The following is a 16198-nucleotide window of genomic DNA, read 5'->3' on the forward strand; positions in this document are numbered from 1 at the left end:
GGTTTCCTCTGGTGCTTCGGCTTTCGGTGGACTTCCCGCGCAGCATCCCACCCCTGTGGGATCTGCTGTCTCAACCGAGGTCCCGGCAGTTCTACTCGGGACCAGAACGGCTCCACCTTCACGGTTGGATGCTATCTCGGGAAGGCTCACTCAGACGGGCTTTTCTCGAGAAGTTGCAGCTCGCATCGCAGGATCACTTATACCTTCGTCTTCCGCCGTCTACCTATCTCGATGGTCCGCCTTCGGTGATTGGTGTGTCGGACGGGCGATTGATCCAGTCTCTGCCTCTGTTCCCGTTGTAGCCGACTTTCTTTTGTCTCTGTTTCAGGACAAAGGTTTGTCTCCGGGAACTATTGCAGGCTATCGTTCAGCCATTGCTAGTGTGCTGGCTTTCTATGGTAGCAAGTCTGTGGGCTCGGACGCTTCATTGTCTGCTCTCATTAGGGGCTTCTACACTTGTGCTAGATTCCTTGTTGAGGGCGCCATTCGAGCCCCTCCAGTCGACGGATCGGAAGTTTCTTACTTTCAAGACTGTGTTCTTGATAGCCTTTGGTTCCGGTCGCCGCAGAAGCGAGATTCATGCTTTCAGCAGATCTCCTTCTTGCCTTCGTATTTCGGCTGGCCATTCTTCGGTCTCAGTAACCACTGATCCCTCCCTTTTAGCTAAGAACCAGGTCCCTGGTTTCACCCCAGGGCTTGTGGTTATTTCTTCTTTGGCTTCAACTCTGGATGGGGATCGTCCTGATCGCCTGCTCTGCCCAGTTCGTGCCTTGCGCNCTGATATCTCTGCAGCGACCATCTCACGCTGGATTGTTCAGACTGTTCGAGCTGCGTATGAGTCGGCAGGGGATCAGTCCTTGCGGGTGTCAGGGGTTAGGGCTCATGAGGTTCGCGCTTTAGCTACTTCGTGGGCCTTATTTAATGGTTCTTCTTACGCTGAGGTCATGACAGCTGCTGTTTGGAGGGGTCATTCTACGTTTACGGAGTTCTATCTCCGATCTTTGTCGGGACAGTCTGACGGATTGTATTCTTTGGGCCCTCTTGTGGCTGCCCAGTCCGTTGTCTGTCCTCCCTCTTCTTTTGCATAAGCCTCATTATGTCTTCTCCGCGTGATCCGGAACGCTGGTCGTAATCAGGCTTTGTGTCACAAAAGGAAAGGGTATTTTGAATTTTTCCTCCGGGGGTATGGGTCCTATTGTTGGAACCCTTCATCGCTCCACGGAGACACCACTGCGGTAAGTCGAATTCGCATTATAATGACTGTGGTAACGTATTTTGAAATAGAATTGAGGTTTCTCTTGTGAAACCAATTTCTATTATAAATACTTACCACAGTCATTAGGTGAGTTCCCTCCCAGCCTCCCCTTGTCTCCTTGGCTCTCACTTTTTTGGGCTTTGGAATTATGGAGTGGGAAGCATGGCTTCGTGTCTTATCACGTGCGTGAATACTGCCGTCTGATTGGTGGGTTTTTCCAGGGGTTCCCCATGGGGGGAAAATTCTTTATTTACGTATGTAAAGAGCCAAGTAAGGTTGGAATATGCATTATAATGACTGTGGTAAGTATTTATAATAGAAATTGGTTCACAAGAGAAACCTCAAATTGGTGCTATTTGTAGCAGGCCTTTCCCGAACAATTCAAGTGGTCAAACTTGACATTTGGAACGGACTATGAATATTGGGATAACGAGGTAATATAAGAGTAAGTGCATACAATACATACATTCATTAAAAAAGTATGGCTCTTCACGTGATGTCCCTTTAACCTAATAACTATTCATTAAACTGTATTTCTTCACACACACACACACACACAAAAAAGATGTATGCCTTAAATCGGAAACATGCTATTGCCGCCTCCCACTGTGACCCCCAACATCTCCAAAGGGTCAAACTTTTTTCTTTACAAATGCAGCGGTTTATGTAGGTCCGACCCAAAGGCATCATGCAAAAATAAATGCTTGTCAGTCAAGGGCCATAAAATGGCCGAATATACATGTTAGCACCGATCCTGTCATATAAAACACTTTGTATAACGTAATTTATATATTATTAAAAGAGTGACACAAACTTACTTGGTACTGATAAGTACTAGCTCACACTGTGACCGGGCGGAATGCTGTGCTGGGTGCCTTCGGCATGGCATTTCAGTGAGATAGCATTATAAAGTCGGCATCATTTACACACTATCACAAGGAGGCAAGTACACCAATATACCCTGTCTTCTGCACACATACACACATGCACGCATACACAACACACGTGGAGGCACGTCTTTGAATTACCTTACGTGTTAATAGGACGTTAGGCTTAATAAAACCAAACCAAATCACTCATGATGGTGCAAATAAATAATGCAGATATGAATGACATCCTGTTAGCAGCTACGGCCATTTAAGGACGTGTCTCAATGTGTGTTTTCTAAGCGTGCATGCGTGTATGTTTGCTGTAGATATGAATGTATAGAGCATATAGTGTAGGCTGTTTAGGTGAATCGAGTGGGGAAGTATGCAGTAAGATAGTTATTGCATGTTTATATTTTGCATTGGTGTTGTTTTCGACCGTTGGTTGGCCATAATGACCTATCATGTATTGTATTTATGATCTATTTGAATGACACAGCTTTGCAAGCAAACAAATCATAATGCGCTAGGCAAAGCTATGTCATTCAAATAGACCATAAATACCATACAAAAACAGTTCAATACTTATACTTACCTTTTCCTTGCCTCTTATGGGTTTTTTTTTAACTTACAATTTATATTTAAAATTTAAAATTCCCGCCTTATCGACAGTCCACACAAATTCGTTCAATAGTTGGAACAGCGTGTTGTCGCGTGCTGATTGGCAAACTAAGTACAAACACTTCAATGATATTCCACAATTCAGTATCAATACAATTGGCGATGATATATCTGTAGGGTGATTTAAGTTTGTCAATAGAAATCTGAGCTGAAAGTTAGATTTGAAATTGTTTTGATTTTTCCCCGGAACAAATTTCGCGCATGGATAAATACATTGAACACCATGAATCCGACCCTGTCCCTCACGAGGGAGAATTTTTTGGAAGTTAAATGAGCAGAGAGAAAAGTTCGAACTTGTGAAGAATCAAGGCGTGAATTTATTTGTTAAAAGTGTGGGAATCTGACTACAGTCGGTAGATTCTACAGCCTCGTTATTTGACATGTCGTCAGAAACTGAAGAAACCGTGGCTGAGCGACACGTGATACTGATAGCGTTTGAAGTGAGTGATCTTGCGACGGAGCACAGGAGTTCGTTACAAATGTCTGAAATACACATGTATGTTTATTTGTGCTATGACTCATATCAGTAGGTCTATAGCATATATGTATTTCAGACATTTGTAACGAATCCCTGTTGACCAGTGCAGTGTAACAGACGATATTTCTGATAAATTGCATTGGTGTTAAAGTTGTTTCCATTGCCGGCATTGGTTATTTAAACCGGTGTGCATTTTGTACGATATTGCAGACGTTGGTCTTGTTTTTTTTGTAATAAAAATATTTTTTATATTTATTTTTTTCTTTTGCACATTTACAATTACATTGTCAAGTCTCACAATGCCCAGCGATATTTCAGCAGCCGTCATGTTTATTTACATTGGATATTGTAGTTCCGGTCGGTGTTGTATTAATACGCTAAGATTGATGTCTCGTGGTGCATGGTAATTTAAAGTCCCATCAACGACACAGCTTTCAAATAGCCTATATAGTGACAATGCCATGCAAATGTAAATATTAATAATTCTTGTCACTGCTACTTATAACATAATCTTTACACGTTACATTTTAAAATCAAACAAGCCCTAGATTATTGTGCACTTCTATGCTTTAGTAACAGGTGGTAGACAAGGTGTTGTAGTGGTGTGCAGTGAAACGGAATGACACACATTCCAAGTCACGAGTGCTCGTTCGTTTTCTACTCATTACGTTGTGATGCATACGAACTAACATTTGTTCGTTAATTAAATAAGGCCGGACCTAGTAATCTGGTACTGATTTCAGGCGAGCCTTGCAAGGACTGCATACACATTTGCAAGTCCGCCAGGATTTGTACCCGAAATTGTTACACTTATTAAAGGACAAACCGGTTGTTCCGCATAAACGAACAGGCCATCTGACCACAAGAGATACGGGTGTATGCTTTCAAGGTAAGTATATTGCACTCACTTATTCCGTGATAGAATTGGAAGTACGCAGGAAGAATGTGATATCTAGAAGGTAATTAATCCATTATTATTCGGAACTTTTTGAAGCATTACTCCGTCGGAGCTTTACAAGCAGTTTTAAGTTTCGCCTTTATAGATACCCTAGGCCGCTTTCGTTTATCGCGATTCAAACGGTTGAACCGGTTGGACAAGAATTGTTCGTTTATGTAATAAGGTCGGACCAAGTAATCAGGTGCTGTTTCCAGACGAGCCTTGGCAAAGCCTTGCAAGACCTGCATACATACAAACAAATGTTACATACATAAATCAGCGAACCATTTGTTCCGCATAAACGAAGAGGCCCTAGCTAAAGCGTGTGATCTGCATCGTACGGAAGCGTATTGGGGCAATTTCTATCTCATAACTAAAAGATGAGAAGATGTCATTACTTCGGGATGTCGATGTCGATTTCATCATTTCAGATAAGAACCTCTTTGCCAACCTCAAGTGGATACATATTGCAGCAGGCCCATACTACAACTAATTACTCTAGACGATCTCAAAGTTACATTAATAATAATGGTCGACCTTTAGTGTTGTGTATTGTACTGCTGCTTCCAGTAGGAGGTTCCAATGTGTGAAAGTGTTAGGATCTAATCATGGCTTTGTATGTATGTTCTTTTATATGATGTGAGTGTTTTTAGGTGGCGTTTTAGGAATCGGAGTGATTTGTTTGCATTGTCAGTGATGTTGTTGATGTAAGTGTCCGATATAAGATTGCTGTGTAGTGTTAACCCTAGGTATTTACTGGAGTCTACTTGTTGTAATGTGTGGTTATGGAGTTTGTATTTATAGTTTTGATTTGGTGCGTTTGTTTTATGTTGAGATAAAAATGCACTTGTCTGGATGAAATTGCCCGAGCCAGTTTTGCTCCCATTCTCCTGCTGAGTCTATGTCCTGTTAATTGTATCTTCTCTGTTTTTGTTTTTTTGTATATTAAAGTGCATGTGCGAAGAGTTTAAGAGTTCCATAAAGTGCTGATCGACCTAGGGACAATATTGTCCGATTTGTATCTTATCGCACCCGAGCTTCAGTCTACGAGGCAAGATTCGACCTCATCAAGTCGAATAAGGTGAACAGTCTGATCAACAACCACCCAACTTTACCAGACCATCGGCACTCCATATAAACGAAGCACTGACGAAACCGCGGGTTGAAGTGTAGAGTTAGGCCCTATGGTTAAAAAAGAACAAAAAACATATCTGGTGTGTGGACCATTGACGATCGCGTTGTTATTCGCGATAACCGCCATTGAAAGGCGCATGTCACCTCTCTGCGTGACCTTTACAGCTATCCCGACCTCCCTCCCCGTCGGATCGGGCCCATGCCTCTTGCTCAACGCGTCTCCATGTCGGCACCTTCCAAATAGACTACATGTATTTGACAAATGAATACAACTTTGAAAGAAGTTTTAGTCTGATATATTGCCAATATCATATGTTTCCTAATGTTTGGAAATAATACTATTTAATTTCATAGTGTTATTAGTAAAAAAATCGTAGCATTAGTACATTACAAGATTGTAAATCTTCAAACTCAAAACAGCCAATAATAATCCGTATTTTTACTGCCATTAAATTACCGTGATTGAAATACATTTATTAGCATCAACTTTCTTATATCGTGATTATTAGCTAAGTCATGGGAGCAGATTTATTTTTATCCTGTGAAGCCTTATAGGGTCTCAAATACAGATTTTATATTACATATTTCATAAATGTACATGCATGTAGAAAATAATATCATGTAAATATATCTCAGAGAACAGTTATTTCCCTAAATATATTTCAATGCAATATGAGTCTCTAATCTAGTTTACGAGTCTTGGATTACTAAACAAATATACTAATATTGAATTTACATATTCCGTCTTTGCGTATTGCAGAGTTATCTTCTCTTGTGTGCAGGTATTGATTGTTACGTCATTGGTTTGTGTGAGAAAATTACGTCGATTTCTCAAAAATTGATGACGTTACTCTCACAACCCAATCACGTAACAATCAATCCCTGCTAACAAGAGAAGATACCTCTGCAATACGCAAAGACGGAATACTGCTACTCCTGCTTAACGCTCAGCAATTTAGGAATGGGACGACTGGTTCGCCCGTTATCAGTAAAATGTGACCGGGTGGGGTGTCCTGCTGGGTGTCTCCGGCAGTATGTTTCAGTGAGGTAGCACTTTAAAGTCGGCAGAAGTTCCGCACTTTCACAATGAAACAAACACAAACATATCGCAGCCTTCCGAAACACACGCATATACTACACGCATTCATCTTAGACACATGGAAGGCCATCCTAAAATGACCATAGCTGTTGATAGGACGTTACACAATACTAAAACAAACCAAACCAATGTTCAAACATGTACCAGGTTAACTAGCTAGGCCACGATTATGCTCTCCTTCTATTTATTAAGTAATACATTTGCTATTTTGTATTAATATTTATGACGAAAAGAAGAAGAATTTGAACATGTCCTGTGCACTGATGATACCTCAATTTCACAAGAGTGCCCTACTGTATCGTTATACAATATACTGTACACACATTTTGTAATGTAAAAATACTATACCGTTCTCAAAGGTTTTATCTTAACTCTCTAGTGCAACTTGATTTTCATTAATATGTTCATGGGTTTACAATTTGAAACATAAGTGCCTTTTGCATCTACCCGCTGTCTGAGAACATTTCTACTAAACATGTACGATTTTTGTATAGCACGTATTTACCTTGTCGCGATCAGCGATTTTTTTAGAATACTTACCTGTGGTGTCACAGCGTTGTTGTTCGTCACAGATGGTTTCATATGCCTGTGTACGATCAAATGTCTTCTCTCAATTCATGTAAAAACACTGCACAAACAACAAATACCCATTTGCCGACTAGCCCTAGGCACAGCGAGCAGTCGGCTTTTAATATTGCAGAAATATACGCGATACATACAAAATACATAATTGAGCCGCCGGCTGGGATTTGGGTCCTTAACTTCTAGCCAATGAAAAGGGAGAAAAACGGGAATTCCGACAGACGTCATATTTCTATTCTATTTCTGTTTCGCGCGAAAACGGAAATCTCACTTGCTTTACAAGAATGTACAATATAACTTTTATTATTCCCAAAACATATACACATAATGTAACTACTGAAACTAGAAGGCTATCTCTTAATTATTCAAACAATATCATACACTTTAGATATCAATAATCAATCAAATTGACTTAAATATCGAAGCGACAGGGATTTCCCGTTTTCTGTTGCGCACACTTCCGGTAGATTGTTTACATTCGCTACGGAAGATGATAGACACGGTGGCTGCATTTAAACTTGTGACATGTAGCAGCCTATCTTACACCCAATTTAAAGTATATGAATTGATGTGATAGCTGCAGAGCTAGACGATCAGTTCAGTCACTTCTTTCCGGTTCTTCGGCTAGTAATCGTGCTAAATGTTGGCCGGGTTCAGGCGTGTGGGACAAGGGGGTGCAGGCTAACTTGCACGTCTACATTTATTCAATGTGACTTGCAGTTTCAAAACACAAATAAGTCAATCGATGTTTTCTGTACTTTAATAATATCAAACTGCATTATCTCGAGAATGTAAGGACGCTTTTTTGAGGCAGTTCTTCGGATGCATGGGAACACTAAGTACTAATATTAATAACCGGCCTCCTCTGCCCCGATTACAAAAATATCGTCGTCAGAAAGCTACGTTATCGCAGCTAGGGAACACTCAGAAGAAAGAAAAACATGCTGTAAAATATGAGCATGTACAGCAAAGATTTCAAGGTATGTAAACATTAAGAAAAATATGTTTATTTTTTTATTGTATAATGAGATTAATGACCAAATGCTTTAAATGAATAGAAAGCGTCTTCAAGTGACAACAAGCGTCGCCAGACAAAATCTATAAAAATACCGAATAAAGAAAGCGACATCAGAAGATGTGTTGTCAATATGAATATAATTCACCTTTATTGTAATGTATGCATAAGCCTCCAAGGTATCAAGAGTTGTTCCCCTTGATAATGTTACGCTTCAAGCGTCTCTGTAACTTAGAAGGTTCTTGAATAAACATGGCGGCTTGAAACACGTTTCCAGTGTCTCTGGATTCTCTTCAATTATTACTGCTAAACGCAGTCTGTAAACGTTACATGGTGTCAGAAACGTTGATCTGAACCAACCATGTCTGCTACGCCATTTGACCAACCACGTCTGGATTGGGGAGCCGGCGATCAGTACCAGGAATTTCTCCGATTCCGACAGCACGTGGCGTTCTGTTTCAAAGGCCCGCTCGCCAAGGCCGAAAATGCTGACAAGGCAGGATGGATCGGAATGTGGATAGGACAAGAAGGTAGGGAGATATATAAGACCTTCACATGGGAAAATGATCATGATACAGATGATCCTGTTAAAATATTGGACAAACTAGATGTTTACATCAGACCCAAGAAAAACAAACGAATTGCTCGTTACAAACTCCATCAAAGAAAACAAACTGAATCTGAGACATTTGATAATTTTGTCAAAGACCTGAAGTTATTGGCAATGGATTGCGAATACACAGACAGTAATGATGTGTTGATAGACCTGATCATCGCTGGTGTTAAACACAAAAAGGTACAAGAACGTTTACTTGATCAAGGTCAAGACATTACCCTTACCAAAGCTATACAGATAGGTCAACAATACGAACTTTCTCAAGCTCAGGTTAAAATGATGCGAGGTGAGGAAATATTGAAACTTAACTGTACAAAACAACACAAAAAACCAGCCAGCAAAATCAAGAAACCAGTAAGCCCAAATTTAAAGCCATCACAAACACCGAAAACATATCAGTCAAACAACTACAGGAATAAGTCAAACTCCGGTAACATTTGTGGGAGCTGTGGTTTTACTCATGACAGTGGAAAGTGTCCAGCAAAGGGAAGTACCTGTAACTATTGTAAAGGACAAGACCACTGGAAGAAAATGTGCAGGAAAAGACTAAGGAACAAAGTACACAGTATTCAGTCTGATGAATATGAGACAGATGATGATGAACTGTTGACAATAAACACCACTACAGTCACTGATGTTAGTGTCATAGATGACAAGTGGGTCACAACTCTCAACATAAATGGAGAAGATGTGAAGTTTCGCATTGACACAGGAGCAAGAGTCAGTATTCTTACAAAGAATCAGATTGACAACATGTCAGGAATCCGTCACATAAAGGATTCTCACAGAACACTGAAGTCATTCAGTAATCACAGGATTAAGCCTGTAGGATCTGTTACATTACCTGTCAAATATGGTAGTCGGAAAGATGAAATAAACTTTGAAATTGTGGACATTGACCAAGAGAACATAATCAGTGGTGATTCAGCTGTATTACTCGGTCTACTACAAGTTCCACCAGACAACTCCTTGAGCACAGATCCTGTGTTAGTACTCAGTTCAACTCCTGCTGAGGATGAGTTAACTCGTGACTTTCCTGATTTAGTCAAGACTACAGGAACTCTGCCAGGAGAGTACAGTCTCTCTATTGATAAATCAGCAGAAGGTGTAATTCATCCAGTGCGTAAACTACCTGCAGCTATTAAGCCCAAAGCCATAGAGAAACTCAGAGAAATGGAGGGAAACGGATACATCACTCGAGTCGACAGGCCGACTGAATGGGTCAGTTCAATGGTAGTCAGTGTCAAAGGAGACAAGATTAGAATATGTATTGATCCACGAGATCTCAATAGAGCTATACAAAGGGAACACCACCCTATGAAAACGATTGAGGAGGTCATAACAGATATCCCAGATGCCAAGATATTTTCAGTTCTGGATGCAAAGTCAGGCTTCTTACAGATACAACTGGATGAGGCATCATCTTATCTTACTACGTTCAACACACCAATAGGAAGATACCGTTGGTTACGCTTACCATTTGGAATCAAGTCTGCCCCTGAGATCTACCAGAAAATCATGGACAACATGATTGCAGGTATAGATGGTGCATTTGCCATCATTGATGACATTCTGATAGCTGGGAGAGATGCTAAGGATCATGACAGGATCTTGCGTCAGGTCGTAGAGAGAGCCACCAGCTACAACTTGAAGTTGAACTTTCAAAAATGTAAAATCCGTCAAAGGTCAGTACCGTACATGGGACATGTCATCACAGATTGTGGTCTGAAACCTGATCTGGAGAAGGTTAGAGCTATCATTGGAATGCCTACACCAAAAGACAAGGAGGGGATTCGTAGATTCTTGGGATTGGTTCAATATCTATCCAAGTTTGTCCCAAATCTCAGTCAGGTTGACGCCCCCCTGAGAGTCCTTCTGAAGTCAGATACAGAGTTTCAGTGGAATCATGAACAGAATGAGAGCTTCATCAAGCTTAAACAAATCTGCAGTGAACCCCCAGTACTAGCTTTTTACAATGTTAGGAAACCGGTAGAGATTGAGTGTGATGCAAGCAAAGATGGGCTAGGAGCTGTCCTAATACAGGAAGGTCGAGTTGTCGCCTATGCCTCTAGATCGCTAACAGAGACAGAAAAACGATACGCACAGATTGAAAAGGAAATGCTCTCAATAGTGTACAGTTGTAGCAAGTTTCACAGCTACATATTTGGAAAAGAGGTAACCGTCTACTCTGATCACAAACCTCTTGAGACACTATTCCGAAAGACACTCCTATCTGCCCCGATGAGGATTCAGAGAATGATGATCAGATTGCAGTGGTATGATTTATCTGTTGTATACCGCAAAGGCAAGGAAATGCATGTATCAGATGCATTGTCGCGCGCATTTCTACCTCCAAGAGTCATTGAAGAGGAGGAGGAAAAATCTGAGCTTATCAGCATGATATCGGTCAGTGCTAGTAAGTACACCGATATTCAGTCAGCAACACGCAGTGAACTCCAGATATTGATGGACACTATACACAAAGGATGGCCAGACTCGAAAAATGAGGTCTACATTGAGGCAAAACCTTACTGGGATTCCAGAGATCAACTCTCAGTACTAGATAGCATTGTCTATTAAGGCAGCAGGATAGTCATTCCACCCAGCATGAGGAAAGAAATGTTGAGTCTCATTCACAAATCTCACCTTGGGATTGCAAAGTGTAAAAGCCGTGCGAGAGAGGTTATGTATTGGCCATGCATGAATGCAGATATAGAGGACACTGTCAGTAACTGTTCGTTGTGCGCCGAACATCAGAAACTACAAGGTGCGGAGCCCTTAAGGCCCACTCCTACACCTGATCTTCCATACAGTCATGTAGGTTGTGACATCTTTGAGTTCGAGNTAAGTTCATTTAATTGTTAGTAATACACTGTACTTCACATGGATATGTTCTGATAAGTAGATTATAACTGATTACATATGTTGTACATCATATTACTTTTCTTCTTAAAGTAAAGGGGATGTAATGTATGCATAAGCCTCCAAGGCATCAAGAGTTGTTCCCCTTGATAATGTTACGCTTCAAGCGTCTCTGTAACTTAGAAGGTTCTTGAATAAACATGGCGGCTTGAAACACGTTTCCAGTGTCTCTGGATTCTCTTCAATTATTACTGCTTAACGCAGTCTGTAAACGTTACATTTACATTAAATTTCAATTTGATATTTGAAAAATTGACCGAGTTATGATGAATTGAATTTTACGATCTGCGGCGTGGCACGTGTGTGTAATAACCTGTACAGTTAAGAAAGTGTCACTAGACAATATCTTTAAAAACTCTTACTTAAGTAAGCGACATCAGAGGACATGTTATGAATAAGACTTTTATTGATATATACTCCACATTTTAGCTAGACATATGAAAAAACGACCGAGTTATGATGAATTTATTTTTTACGATTGGCGGCGTGGCACACGTGTGTGAATTGAACTCCGCAGATCGTGAAGCGTCTTCAGACTTTACCTCTAAGATTAACCTATAAAGTAAGCAACATCAGAAAATATCTTTTTTATATGACTATGAACACCTATGTGCCAAACTTCAGGTCGATATTTGAAAAAATGACATAGAAATGACGAATTGAATTTTTACGATTGGCGCCGTTGCACACGTGCATAACGAAATCTACAGATCGTGAAGCGTCTTCAAACTATATCCCTGAAATTAATCTAAAAAAGTAAGCAACATCAGACGATATGTTATTCATATGACTAAAACACACTTTTATACCAAATTTCAGTTTGATATTTGAAAAAATTGACCCAAGTTATCGTGAGATAAATTTTACGATATACATGTACAAGTATGAAAATTTACAGCGTATCGCATATGTGTACACACATATATAAGGACTTCGCATAGCTGAACACGGCCACCCAGGATTATATTGCTGTGTAAACACTGGTATAGCATTTTGTTTGTTTTATTATTTGTTGTTTTCCTCGTCAGAATTGATGATTTTATTTCAGTTCCATGGATGATTTTTTTTCAGTTCCATTCTTTGTAGAAGTTACCAGACCGCTACGGACTCTTTGTCCGAAATATATGTTCATGTGACTATATATATATGTAATGTGTTTGAAAATATATAAATACTGCGTTTTTATTTGTAGACTTATAAATAAAAATAAGATAAAAAAAATAACTTTTAATAAAGCTTAATGCTTAATACCGTCGATATTTTCATATTTTTAGCGATTCCTGCGGTATTGTTAACATGTCATTCGTAGAAGTAAAAACAAAAGTCGGTTTTCTAGCACACATGTTTTGGGAACTTTAACTTTTAGAGCTTTATCAAATGTTGACAATTCCCGCAAGACAACTAAGCTTGAAATTTTGCGCGTGCGCGGCCAGTTCATAGTCACCGATACCAACGACCATCAAAAGTATTGTGATTGTTGCATGCTGAATCAGCTAGGGAACTCATTTTTCTACGTACACCATCCACGAACTTAGACTTAATCTAATTACGTGGTACATCATAGTATTGAGACTGATGAATAGTATAAAGTACATAAACCCTGAATTCGATCGGGAACTTCATAAGTTTGAAACTTGAGCATGTGATTCACTGATTTGCAATTGTTGTTTTTCAATCTTTTTGATGAAACAGCCCTCGCCTGATCCTTTCTGACCAATATGCCTCTATACGTGTTCTATACGACTCATCAATCTTTAGCGAGATAGTAATGGATTTTATATTAAATATCAATTCAGTAAACTTTTCTTGTGTTATTTTGTCATAGACTATGCATAAACTGACCTGTTTAGGGGCACCATCTTGTTTAATATAAAGTAATATAGAGGTCTCATTGTTAACGTAATTGATTATACCATCACATGCACAACAGCATGTCACTGAAACATTGTCTATACAGCAATATGATCCGGGCTGGTCGTATTCAGCTATACGGTCGAATTCTTACGTACATGTAGACATATGTGACACGCCGAGAGCTTCATACGTGTACTCATAAAACTTAAATACCCCACGATAACTCGGTAATTTAGCCCCGTGAAAACCCTCGTTTCTGATTGTACACTGTTGTTTTTCACGTCCAATAAATGTGTTGAGAATGCATTTTTTTATAAACCTGTTTTACTTTACAATATAGCTGTATATTTCATAAATTGTGTTGCATAGATTATCACCAAACCTTGTTTGTACCAGCGCTCAGGTATATATAAATCGGTTTTTAATGCATATACTTTCTGTTGATATGTATATTAAATGTTCATTTTAGGGGAACTAAAGGTGAAACCTGCACTTGGCGGGGAGGAGACTGATGTGAGACTAGTTATGAGAGGAGGGAAAGCCATTCCTGAAGGTTTTCTAGAAAGTGGTGATAAAGGTCAGGGACCTTCTCTACCTTCACTAGATTTAATTAAACTCATATTGGTGATCTATCTAAACAAAGGAATGATGACATACTGTGTTTAAAATCTACTTTTTAGACTCATAGTGCATTTCAGTGACTATTCAGTCCATTTGTACTGACCTAAGGACGGTCTTTATGGGGATGTCAAAGTGTTTACTGGAGGTAGAAGGTGATGCCAAAATGTGTAGTGATGTGATATGAGTATTGAGATTTTCCTTGGCCAATAAAATGATGGGAAATGAACAGTTGTTTATAATCTACAAAAAACAGTATTGAATGTAGGAATAACATATTCTGTGCCTTAGCTAAAATGCCTGTTTTGTTTTCTGAAAATGATGTTTAACAAATATTTGAGAAAAACAATCACTAAATTGAAACAGCAAGATTTTGAAGTTTTTCATTCAAATGAAAAATGGTACTGTTGGAACAAGTGACCTCATCAACCTCACATATTTACATGGGGAAAGTCTGAGGCTAAGTATACCAGCATTTTCAACTAAAATAAAATAGTCAAATACTTATTACACAGGATTGTACTGTACTGAGTGGTTGGTTGGTGAAGTNCCCCCCAACAAAAAAAATATAAGCTGAAATATGTTGTTTCATATTCGTTGTATTTTTATATGTCTCCATGGACATCCAACCTTATGATATTTACAAGTTTAAATGGGGTTTTTTCCTGAATTGTGACTTTTATTGAACTTGGAAAATGGACACATAAAAAGTGAGTGTTTTCATCAGTTATTGAATGTTTTTGTCGATGTCGATTTCATCCTTTCAGATAACAACCTTTTTGCCCACCACAGGTGGATACATATTGCAGCAGGCCCATACTACAACTAATTACACTAGCCGATCTCAAAGTTACATTAATTATAATTGATATCGTGACTATAAGATAACCATTCAAATGTATATAATCAGGTCTTAAGTCTGTCCGTCTGTCAACTTTTCCTTTCTCATATGTGAATGGCTCCGTCAATTTTGACGATTATGCCAGGTTTTTTAAAAACGCGAAGAAAGGAATAGTGGAAGTGTTGTTTTTAGTTTTGTAATTATTTTAATGGTTAGGATAAAAGAGGGTTTAAAAACTATGACCTATTGTGCAAGAGTAAGGACGTCAAGGTCTGGGTAGGGTATATGAGCCTTGACGTCCTTTAGTGTTGTGTATTGTACTGCTGCTACCAGTAGGAGGTTCCAATGTGTGATAGTGTTAGGATCTAATCATGGCTTTGTATGTATGTTCTTTTATATGATGTGAGTGTTTTTAGGTGGCGTTTTAGGAATCGGAGTGATTTGTTTGCGTTGTCAGTGATGTTGTTGATGTAAGTGTCCGATATAAGATTGCTGTGTAGTGTTAACACTTGGTATTTACTGGAGTCTACTTGTTGTAATGTGTGGTTTTGGAGTTTGTATTTATAGTTTTGATTTGGTGCGTTTGTTTTATGTTGAGATAAAAATGCACTTGTCTGGATGAAATTGCACGAGCCAGTTTTGCTCCCATTCTCCTGCTGAGTCTATGTCCTTTTTAATTGTATCTTTTCTGGGGTTTTTTTGGGTTTTTTTTGTATATTAAAGTGCATGTGCAAAGAGTTTAAGAGTTCCATAAAGTGCTGATCGACCAAGGGAAATACTCAAACTCAAAACAGCCAATAATAATCAGTATTTTTACTGCCATTAAATTACCGTGATTGAAATACGTTTATTAGCATCAACTTTCTTATATCGTAATTATAAGCTAATTCATGGGAGCAGATTTATTTTTATCCTGTGAAGCCTTATAGGGTCTCAAATACAGACTTCATATCACATATTTCATAAATGTGTGTAGAAAATGTTATCATGCAAATATATCTCAGAGAACATTTATTTCCCTAAATTATATTTCAATGCAATATGAGTCCTCTAATCTAGTTTACGAGACTTGGATTATAAAGAAAATATATACCAATATTGAATTTACATATTCCGTCTTTGCGTATTGCAGAGTTATCTTCTCTTGTGAGCAGGTATTGATTGTTACGTCGTTGGTTTGTGTGAGAAAATTACGTCGATTTCTCAAAAATTGATGACGTTACTCTCACAAACCAATGACGTAACAATCAATACCTGCTAACAAGAGAAGATAACTCTGCAATACGCAAAGACGGAATAT

General features: G+C 39.0%; 1 protein-coding gene across 1 annotated transcript in view; it reads left to right on the forward strand.

The window, feature by feature from the left end:
• The first annotated feature begins 4189 nt into the window (after positions 1 to 4189).
• LOC110446239 overlaps positions 4190 to 16198 on the forward strand; it is a 35406-nt gene continuing 23397 nt past the window's right edge. The window contains exon 1 of the mRNA XM_021491280.1: positions 4190 to 4239. The gene's annotated coding sequence lies outside the window, so the exon portion shown is untranslated. The remainder of the gene's footprint in view (positions 4240 to 16198) is intronic.

The sequence above is a fragment of the Mizuhopecten yessoensis genome, unplaced genomic scaffold (genome assembly GCF_002113885.1).
Source record: "Mizuhopecten yessoensis strain PY_sf001 unplaced genomic scaffold, ASM211388v2 scaffold2663, whole genome shotgun sequence".
NCBI lineage: Eukaryota > Metazoa > Mollusca > Bivalvia > Pectinida > Pectinidae > Mizuhopecten > Mizuhopecten yessoensis.